Genomic DNA, 11,334 nt, shown 5'->3' with positions numbered 1-11,334 from the left:
GGACTGAAAGGTCCCAGGTTCGATTCCGGTCAAGGGCATGTACCTGGGTTGCGGGCACATCCCCAATAGGAGATGTGCAGAGGGCAGCTGATCGATGTTTCTCTCTCATCGATGTTTCTGACTCTCTATCTCTCTCCCCTCCTCTCTGTAAAAAATCAATAAAATATATTTTTTAAAAAAAGCATTTGAGGGACAGTGTTCTCCATGGGCCTGGACTGCAGGGCTCGTGTGGACAGCATTGCCTGAGGCGATGACTTGCTAAGTCACTCGAGAGGGAAACATCGCCATCTGCAAAGCATCTGCACATCTGTAACTGCACATCTATTTTGGAGGCCCAGTGCACGAAATCTGTGTACTCGGCGGGGGGGGGGGATGTCCCTCAGCCCAGCCTGCGCCCTCTCACAGTCCGGGAGCCCTTGGGGGATGTCCGACTGATGGCTTAGGCCTGCTCCCTGCCACCACTGCTGCACTCGCCAGCCGCGAGTGAACCCGGCTTCTGGCTGAGTGGCACCCCCCATGTGGGAGTGCACTGACCACCAGGGGGCAGTTCCTGCATTGAGCGTCTGCCCCCTGGTGGTCAGTGGGTGTCACAGCGACCAGTCGTTCTGCAGTTTGGTCAATTTGCATATTAGCCTTTTATTATATAGGATTTGATTCCCAACAGCCTTGTCCAGTGGGCAAAGCAGACAAAGGAACACAGACTCCGAGGCCCAGGTGGGTGACCAGTGAGGGTGCAGCAGCCTCGTCCTCCATCCAGCACGCGGGTGCGCCTGCAGCCGGTGGCTCTCCTGGAAGGGGACCTGCATCCCACAGGCGCCGGCTGTGTGCCAGGCAGGCTCACAGCTAATGGCAAGAGTATTTATAATATCCCCGTTAGGGGTCATTTTCCTCCATTCACAGAGGCGAGAGAAGTGGCTCGTCCGAGGTCTCCCCTGAGCCAGCCCGGAACCCACATCTGTCTGTCTGGCCAGGACACATGTGTCTGGCTGTGAAGTTGTGCTATTTCTCGCCCATCTGAGGGCTCCTTCCCACCAGCTCCCGGCACCCATTGCAGACTCGGCCCTTTCTCAGCCCTCACTCTCCAGATCTGTGCTGCCAATTCCTGGGCAGGATTTTCGCTCTGAAAACGGAAAGAAGGGGCTTTGCTGAGCGCTGTGTTATGGACAAAATAATTCATGAGGATTCATCGCAGACACGCTGATGGGAGCAAAACCAACAACACAGGAGAGGAAGCGAATGACATTAAAATTGGGGGGTTGGGAAGACAATGATAGGGTGGTTAAGAAAGGGAAGGGTTTGGTATAAAGAAAATAAGTTCCGTTTGAGGGATGTTTGGTCATCGGTGGTGGAAGCCTGGTTCGCCTGTTAGGTAGAAGGAAAACATAAAGGAGGAACTGCGGGCTGGAGGTGGGGGCAGGGGGCGCATCTGTGAGTCATCTGGAGGACAGACCGAGTCCCAGAAACCAGCACGGAGGCCTGGAGACGGGAGGGAGCTGCCAGATGTCTGTCCTCCCCACACCTCCTCCTCACCGGTGACTCTCACCTCCACTCCCCTCCGGCCGCCCACACCCGGGCCTGGTCACCAGTGGACAGTTCCAACTGCACTCCACGGTCCCACTCCCTGACCACAGCTTCCGACGGCGCTGCCAGTCCCCTCACGCCTCCATCCCCCACCCCTGCGACCTCATCCTGATCTCCAGGCCATGGACTTCCCCTGCAGCCCCACCTCCGGCTCCCTGCCTCCAGCCTTCAGACACGCAGGCCAGGGCGCAGCCATTCCCTGGCCAGGACCCTCACTGCGCTGCCCCTTCGTCCTTCCGCCCTGCTCATCCGCCCAGCTCTGCACAAGCACCTGTCCTGCCCGCCCTCCGCTAGCTCCTGCGCCCAGGGAGGAAATCCCACACCAAGGATGTGTGCTGCCCACAGAGCCATGGTGCCCAGTCAGCTGCTCACGCCTCATGGCTTCCCTCTCCCGCCTCTTCTCAGCACCCATTCCAGGACTCCACAGCTCCGCCCAGCAGATGGCTCTGCTCCTGGCTCACAGGGGAAATGGGGGGAGCACGGATGCCGCGGGCTCTGCGCCCCGTCCCCACACACGCATTTGCTCTGTGTGCCCCATGCTACGTGCTTTGTGACTGTGCTCTCTCATTTCTCCTCGCGACAACCTGCCTCTGGTCTCACTTGACAGATAAGGAGCCAGAGGCTCAGTGGCCGGCCCCGGGTTCCACAGCCTGCAGGCAGGGGGTGGGGGCCGGGAGAGGGGTGCTGAGTGTCTTCGGATGTGCGCTCTGAACCCACAGAGCCAGGTGCTGTGCCACAGGCTAAGGCGATTGTGGGACACAAGGCAGACCAGGTCTCACCCTCCTGAAGCTTACATTTTACAGGACCAACACGGTAATACGTGCATGACGACGTGAAATAAATATGGGTAGCAGGAGTGCCGGCAAAGGGAGTGTCCGTGTGAGGTTAGAAAAGGGGATGAGACGATGGAAGTGGAGAGCAGAGGGAGGGCAGTGTGCGAAGGACTCGCCCTTCAGCCCTGGGTCCTGGCTTTGAGGCTGGAGAAAGGGAACATGGTGGCCTCTAGAACGAGAACAGGCCAGGAACCGGGTTCTCTCCTGGAGTCTCTGGAAGGAACACAGGCCTGCCCGTCAGCACCTCATTTTAGCCCAGTGACATCCATTTCAGTCATCAGAACAGTGAGACACTAAGTCACCTCAAGCCACGAAGTTTGTGAAGATGTGTAAGAGACTCGATTTCTAAGATACTAAGTCTGTGTTTCAAGCCGCTGAGTTTGTGATGATGTGTTACAGCGACACCGGCGGAAACTACTGCGCACCAAGCGTTCCCACCTGTGCCCCAAGCTGGCATTTGCCCTTCTCCATCTGACCATGAGCGACTCCCATCCGTATGGCCAGAGGTAGTGAGAGCTTCGGGACGTGTGCCCGTGCGACAGCGGCGGGTGTCATGACTTACGGCCGCCCTCTGGCCTTGCGGGTTCTCAATCCCAGTCCTGCTACTCCTGTCTTAGACGAGTGGCTGCAGCACTAGCGGAGGGTCTGGAAGAATCCAGCTCATGGTGGGCAGCACTGGCCACGTGGTTACTTGACATCATGGTCAGGTGCTCCATACCTTGCAGGGACCCGTAGCATGCCAGGCAGGAGCCTTTTACTTCAATACTTTGACGAGTTTTTTGTTTTTGTTTTAAAAATATGTTTTTTATTGATTTCATAGAGAGGAAGGGAGAGGGATAGAGAACAGAAACATCAATGAGAGAGGAACATCATCGATCAGCTGCCCCCTGCATCCCTGCTACTGGGGATGGAGCCCACAACCCGGGCACGTGCCTGGCCGGGAGTTGAACTGGTGGCCTCTTTGTTCCTGGGTCGATGCTCAACCACTGAGCCACACCAGCTGGGCACAGATCTACTTTCTGTCTTCATATTGTTTGCCTTTTCTAGAAAGTTCATATAAATGTAATAATACAGCATGCAGTCTTTTTTTGCTGGTTTCTTAATGTGGATATACCACAGTTTGTCCATTCACCAGTTGATGGACACTTGGTTCCTTCCAGATTGGGGCTACATACATGTTACTTTGTATAGTTGCTTAGTGGTTTCTCATTGTTTTCCCCTTCAAATTTTTGTTTTTTACGTATCTTTATTGATTTCAGAGAGGAAGGGAAAGGGAGAGAGAGATAGAAACATCAATGATGAGAGAGAATCATTGGTTGGCTGCCTCCTGCACACCCCACACTGGGGATTTGAGCCCACAACCCAGGCATGTGTCCTTGACCAGAATCAAACCGGGGACCCTTCAGTAGGTAGGTCGACACTTTATCCACTGAGCCACACCAGCTAGGGCTATTTTCCCCCTTTGAATTACCTTGGTGCTTTTGTCAAAAACGAATTGACCATGTAAGTGTGAGTTAATAATTTCTGATCTCTCTATTCTATTACATTTATCTCCACTGTCTTGATGACTGTAACTCTACAAGTCTTGAAATAAAATACTTAAGTCCTTCATCCACCTTACTCAGAACACTTGGAATAGCATTGGTGTAAACCACTGTTAGACCAGCGGTAGTTACATTCAGAATGGCATTTGTAAGTTTCTCTTCCATAGTTTTCTGCCAAATGTTTATAATTAAGAGCTCAATGTCAATGCCAGTGGAGAAATTCCAAGTTCAGGCAGGGAAGGTGGGAGGAGTGCTAATAATGTCTGAATATTGTTTGGTACTGATTGACTTGACAAAGTTCACTTCATAAAAAGTAACTCTGGCCTTTGCAGATTGTTCTCAATGAATTTCTCTTCTTCTCTGCCAATAGGTTTCTTTCTTTCTTTTTTGGGTGTTGTCAGTCTTTTTATTTTTACTTATTTTTTTCTTTATTGGTTAAGGTATTACATATGTGTCCTTATCCCCCTAGATTTCTTTTCTTTACTGATTTTCAACCTTCTGTGATCTTAGCTGCTGGGAAGTGTAAAGCAGAGGAAGTTTTCAGGCAAGAGATATACCTGGGCCTGTGCCCACAGATGTGGTCTTTTCTTCCTCCAATTTTTACACTTGTAGTAAAGTATACATAATATAAAATTTTCTATCTTAATCATTTTTACGTATACAGTTCAGTGGTATTAAGTGCATTCACATCGCCACCATTCATCTCTATAATTCTTTTTCTCTTGTAAAACTGAAACTCTATCCATTAAAAACTCTCCATTCCTTCCTCTCTCCCAGCCCCTGGCAACCACCATTCTACTTTCTAGCTCTATGAATGTGACTACTCTAAGTACCTCATATAAGTGGAATCATACATTATTGGTTTTTTGTGTGACTAGCTTATTTCACTTAGCTTAATGTCCTCAAGGTTCATCCATGTTGTAGTGTATGTCAATTTCCTTCCCTTTTAAGGTTGAATAATAAATAGTCACTGTGTGGATGAACCATGTTTTGCTTATCCAATTAGCCATTGATGAACACTGAGTTGCTTCCACATTTTAGCTTTTATGAATAATGCCGCTATGACTATGGGTGTACAAATATCCCTCTGAGAGCCTTCTTTCAAGTCTCTTGGATATATACCTAGAAATGGAATTGCTAGGTCACTTGGTAATTCCCTCCTTAATTTTTTGAAGAACTGCCATACTGTTTTCCATTGTGGCTGTACCATTTTACTCCCCCACCCCCAACAGTGCACAAGCGTTCCGATTTCTCCACATCTTCATCAATGTCAGTTATTTTCTGGTGTCTTTTTTTTCTTTTTTTAATAGTAGCACTCCTAATGAGCATGAGGTGGTCTCTCCTAGTTTTATTTGCATTTCCGTGCTGATTAGTGATATTGAATATCTCTTCATATGCTTGTTGGCCCCATTTGTATATATTCTTAAGAGAAATGGCTAGTCAAATCCTTTGGTCACTTTTGATCAGATTATTTGTTCTTTTTTGCTTTTGTTGAGTTTTAGGAGTTCTTTGTTTTTCTGGATATTAATAACTTGTCGGATATGTGATTGCAAACATCTCCTCCCATTCTGAGGGCTGCTTTTTTTACTCTGTGGTCTCTTTTGATGTACAAAATTATAAATTTTTCATACAGTCCAATTTGCTTGTTTTTTCTTTTGCTGCCTATACAGAAGGGGCATTTTGAGAGACCTGGGAACATGAATGAGGATACCAGAGGAGGCAGAGTCCCCAGGTAGTTTGATGATGGTTTGGAGCAGAACCATGCCATAAATATTCCAATTCTTTATTTTTAAACCCATGACACATGGCTGCTTTATTATTGCTTTATACTTTGGATGGTCATTTAGAGGAAGCTGAATGTTCACTTTTCTTATTGCTTTTTTTTTTTTTAATCCTCACCTGAGGATATTTTTCCATTTATTTTTAGAGAGAGTGGAAGAGAGGGAAAGACAAAGAGAAATATCAGTGTAAGAGAAACACATTGATTGGTTGCCTTCTGTAGGAGCCCTGACCAGGGCCCAGGCTGGGGAGGAGCCTGCAACCGAGGTATTGAACCTGGGACCCTTCAATCTACAGGCCGATGTTCTATCCACTGAGCCAAACTAGCTAGGGTTTTCCTTCAGTATTTTTAAAAAGTTTTTCTTATTCAAAGGATTGCTTTAAATAACCTAGCCTGTCATTACTAAAAGTGAAACACTTACCATTTTGTGAAACTTCTTGTATAAGGCAGAGATTGTATCTTTTGTGTTGGGTAGAATTCAGATATAAAACCAACAGCTTAGGCCATTTTTCTGGAATGTACTTTTATTTTTTGCTTGTCCAGTATTCATCTACTTATTTAAGATTCAGCTTAAATATCTTCTTTAGTAGACCCTTATTCACCTTCCAGTTTCCTAGCTCTTTGTACATCCTTTCTGGTATTATTACATTGTATCATCAGTATATGTTTATATTTCTGGGTTCTCTAATAGACTGAGAGCTGATTGATGGTTGAGGCATTATATTATTCATTTTTGTAATAGAGACTCTAATATAGTTCATGATAGATGCTTAAAAATATTGGCTAAATTGAAAAAATGAAAATTACATTTAAAATCAATTAGTAACAATAATAGGAAATTCGGTTGCTAACTTTACAAATTATATAAAACTCATTGATCCCTACAATGAAACTATTACTAGAAAGATAAGAACTACTGCTTAAATACCAGCAGTCAATTGTTAGTTACTTACTACCAATTATATCTTGAGCCAAATTAAGGAGGTATTAGTACTGTTTCATTTTACAAGTAAAAGGCTTAAAGAGATGTTTGCTTGTCCAAGATGAGGTGCTAAGAAAGGAGAGCAGGATTCACACCATCTCATGCTCTTTACCAGAGATTGGCAAACCTTTTCTACAAAAAACCAATTAGTTAATATTTTAGGTTTTCTGGGCCATACAATCTCTGCCACAATTATTCAACTCTCTGATTGTAGCATCAAATAAGCAATATGTAAATAAATGACTGTGATAGTTTCCAGTACAATTTATAAAAATAGATAGTGGAAAAGATTTGGCTCACAGGCTGCAGTTTGCTGATCTCTGCTCTTAACAATTACACTATTCTGTTATTATTTTCCTATAGGCTCCAAAGTTTTCAGTTCAATACATTTTTTAATATATTTTATTGATTTTTTTACAGAGAGGAAAGGCAAGGGATAGAGAGTTAGAAACATCTATGAGAAACATCAATCAGCTGCCTCCTGCACACTCTCTACTGGGGATGTGCCCACAACCGAGGTACATGCTCTTGACCGGAATTGAACCTGGGACCCTTCAGTCCGCAGGCTGACGCTCTATCCGCTGAGCCAAACCAGTTAGGGCATCAATACATTTTTATAGCATAGATTCTAAGTGCAAGCCACTGAGCTTGGTCCTGGATGAAACGAGGAAGACAAAACCCCTGACTTGAGGGACTTCAGATGCAGAAAGGTGGTACATACACACGTTTATAGCCCAAAGCTGTCGGTGAAAAGTCAGAGCCTAGAGAGGCCTAGGCCAGGGGCGGGCAAACTTTGTGACTCGAGGGCCACGATGGGTTCTTAAACTGGCCCGGAGGCCGGAACAAAAGCACGGATGGAGTGTTTGTGTGAACTCATATAAATTCAAAGTAAACATCATTACATAAAAGGGTACGGTCTTTTTTTTCAATAGTTTTATTCATTTCAAACGGGCCGGATCTGGCCCGCGGGCCGTAGTTTGTCCACGGCTGGTCTAGACTGACCAGAGCTTTTCCTGATTGACACAGGATGCTTTGGTGGCATAGGTGGCAATGGCATAAGCTTTCTAGTGAGAGAATCATAGGCAGAGATAATAAGGAGAAAGTGAGATAAAGGAGCCAGCACAAGAAAGAAGTTTTCTCTCCATCATTCATCTTCCATTCTCTTTACCAGTATCCTCGTTCTCTCTTTTCTGTACAAAAAGCATACACATTTTGGTCCAAATCTTGCTTGCACCTCACCTTTCTCCCTTGCTTTCTATTTTTTCCTTTCCTTCTTTCCTTTCATTTATTTTTACTTCTTGACTACTGAGTCATTGTTGATCTAGGTCTTCTGCAGCAGGCTCAAGACAAACTCAGATCACAGATTTCATCTGAAGTTTAATTCAGGTACATCAAAATGATGGCATGATTACCTAAGGCGATGATTTTCAACCTTTTTCGTCTCATGGCACATAAACTAATTACTAAAATTCTGCGACACACCAGAATATATATATTTTTGCCAATCTGACAAAAATAGATATAATTTTGATTCATTCACACCAGATGGCAATTGTTGTGTGGCTGTTGTAATTTTTTAATTTGACAATCTAAGGGAAAAGACGTCAGGGCCCCTCACCTAATAGTCACATATTGCATGCTTTAAGAAATCTTGTGGCATGCCGGTAGAAAATTGCTGATCTAAGGTAAACAATTACATAAGATATGTAACATTAAAAAATGCCTTTTTAGCCCAAGTGAACTATTAGCTTAGTTCTGTCAATTCAGTCAAGGTTGAAAATCCTCCAGCCGATTCCAGGCAGTAAATAACACCCCACTGTTTGACCAATTTGCTATCCTTCTGTTTCTCTTACTTGCCCATACTTCTAGCCTATCCTGTTAATCTCTCTCTCTTTTAATCTTATACTTTTTGTCTTCCTCTCCTCCATCTTTCCTCTTTCCTGTACTTTTTTGATTGTTATTTTCTTTCTCCTTTCTGAAAATATCTTTTTTTTCCCATAGACTGTAGACCACCTTTATGACATGAGTGAAGAGAGGAGAGAGGAGGATTTATTTGCCTTCCTGGGCCTTGATTTTCCTCAGATAGAAGTCCAGTTTCTTGCCCTCCAGCACACAGCCATCTGCAGCACAGTTTTGAAGCAATGTATGCAAGAAGCTTGCTCTGCTAGAACGGTTCCTCTAGAAGACTGCTGATTGTGGCATTCTTTCCCCTTTTGTCATATTTCTTCTTAATTTTCTTTAAATGTTTTTTGTGTAAAGTCTCTTCATCCTTAGGAGTCAGTTTGGCCCCCATCTTGTGGCCCAGGGACAGTACATGGTGGGATTTGTACTGCTGTCCGTCCGGTGTGCTGTCAATGATCATGATGCAGTCATTTACTAGGGCCTTGGTGTGGACCAGGTCATTGTTGGATGCACTGTAGACAACATCGATAATTCTTGTTTTGCATGTACAACTCTTGGAGCCCAGGAAAAGTTGCCCACATCGAGCCTCAAGACATGGTACTTTTTGCTGCCTCCTCGCACTCCGACTGTGTGCATTCAGTGGGTGCCCATCTTAGTGTTGGCAGGAGGGTGGCCCAGCTCATATATTTGCTTCTTCTGATAGGGCTTTCTCTTGTCCCCAGCCTGTGGCACTTGTGCCAGTTGTCCTGAGAGATGCCCATGGCTAGGTGCCTACTGGGAAGAGAAAATGCAAAGTCACAGTCCTAAAATATGTCTTTCAGAAATGTTCTTTGTTCATTAATTCAACTAACATTTATTGAACAATTACCTTATAGTAGGACCTTTTCTAGGTGCTGGAATATATTCTGGCAGTAAACAAAATAGTAACAATAAACCAATTAGAGATAAATTATGATACAGAAAGTGTTCAGTGCTATGGAGAAAAATTCCTGAGAATCAGGAATTTGGGTGGTGTGCTGCTGTTACAATTTTAAAGATTGGTAAGGGAACCTTGGTCAGCATGGCTCAGTGGTTAGAGCATTGGCCTGTGCACCAGAAGGTCTCTGGTTTGATTCCAGATCATGGGCTGGTACCTGTGTTGCAGCTTCAATCCCCACCCCTATCGTGTGTGTGTGTGTGTGTGTGTGTGTGTGTGTGTGTGACAACCAATTGATGTGTCTCTCTCCCATCAGTGTTTCTCTCTCCCTCCACCAGTTCCCTCCTTTCCACACTTTCTAAAAATCAATGGAAAAAATATCCTCACTCTTTGGGTAAGGATTCAAAAAAAAAGATTGATAAGGGAAACTCATTAGATCCTTTGAGCAGATAAGTTGAAATAAGGAAGTAAACCCTGCAAGTATTTGACTTGCATTTTTAAAGGATCTAGAATATCGGGAGGCAATAGAAGCAAAGAAACCAATCAGGATTATATTACAAATGATCTAGGCTAAACATTAGGGCAGCGGTTCTCAACCTGTGGGTTGAGACCCCTTTGGGGGTCAAATGACCCTTTCACAGGGGTCGCCTAAGACCATCAGAAAACACATATATAATTACATATTGTTTTTGTATCACTATGCTTTAATTATGTTCAATTTGTAACCATGAAAATACATCCTGCATATCAGATATTTACATTACGATACATAACAGTAGCAACATTATAGTTATGAAGTAGCAATGAAAATAATTTTATGGTTGGGGGTCACCACAACGTGAGGAACTGTATTAAAGGGGCGCGGCATTAGGAAGGTTGAGAACCACTGCATTAGGGGGAATGTTTTCTAAGGATTGTTAAGCATTTTGAATTGTCTTGAGCACTGCTAGGAGATCTAATGCTTGGCACATAGAAATATTTGTGGAACGAAATGATTATGTAGTCAGTTAAATGGGTAAGGCTGTAACTTACCCAAGTAACTTGCTTGTGCACGATTCATTTCTCCTGCATACTCTGGTGGTGCTTATTATTGTGTCTACATTTATTTAGGAAAGAACATAAAAAACACATTATATACACGCTCCTACTCTTCAAATTAAATTGTAGAGGGCACGTATCTATGTATTTTAAGTGGTTCCACAGCCATTTGTACAGTCCTCTATAGCCCTTACCTGTACTCGGTCATGTTTGCCTGTCTCCCAATAGTCTGAGTTCCTTCAGGGTTGGGATCATCTCACCTGGCATAGTGCTTGGCAACAATGCCTTTTGGAAGGATACCTGATACAATCACGGGCATGGAAATGAAGTGAGTTACCAACACCCTCCAGAGAATCTTGTCTGATTCCTGTAAAATATATTCATGTCCCTTAGGAAACAAAGCACAACAATTCATAGTCTCTGGCTTGTATTTTAAGCCCCGGATGAGCTGGAACAATGTTTTCTCACCCTGTGTGCAGTGCCTGGTAAACAGCTGGGGAAGGAGAACTGAACTTTCGGGGCCTGAGACTTCAAGCTGGTGACAGACTGCTCCCAGTGGTCGGAGTCCGGGCACTGATCCCTTCAACAAAGGAAATGGTCTTCAGGCCCTTAGAGGTCCCCGCATCCTCCCCGGACTCCCCTTTCCCCCTCAGGTGAACCTGTCCCCTAACCCCTCCCCCTCAGGTGAACCTGTCCCCTAACCCCTCCCCCTCAGGTGAACTCGTGCTGTACCCCCTCCCGCTCAGGAGAACCTGTCC

At 44.9% G+C, this 11,334-nt stretch overlaps 1 pseudogene; it reads right to left on the bottom strand.

Annotated features, from left to right (window-relative positions):
- Nucleotides 1-8,265: 8,265 nt before the first annotated feature.
- LOC102773393 lies at nt 8,266-11,229 on the bottom strand (annotated as a pseudogene).
- Nucleotides 11,230-11,334: the final 105 nt, after the last annotated feature.

The sequence above is a fragment of the Myotis davidii genome, unplaced genomic scaffold (assembly GCF_000327345.1).
Source record: "Myotis davidii unplaced genomic scaffold, ASM32734v1 scaffold67, whole genome shotgun sequence".
Classification (NCBI taxonomy): Eukaryota; Metazoa; Chordata; class Mammalia; order Chiroptera; family Vespertilionidae; genus Myotis; species Myotis davidii.
This window is presented reverse-complemented; position numbering and strand designations above follow the sequence as displayed.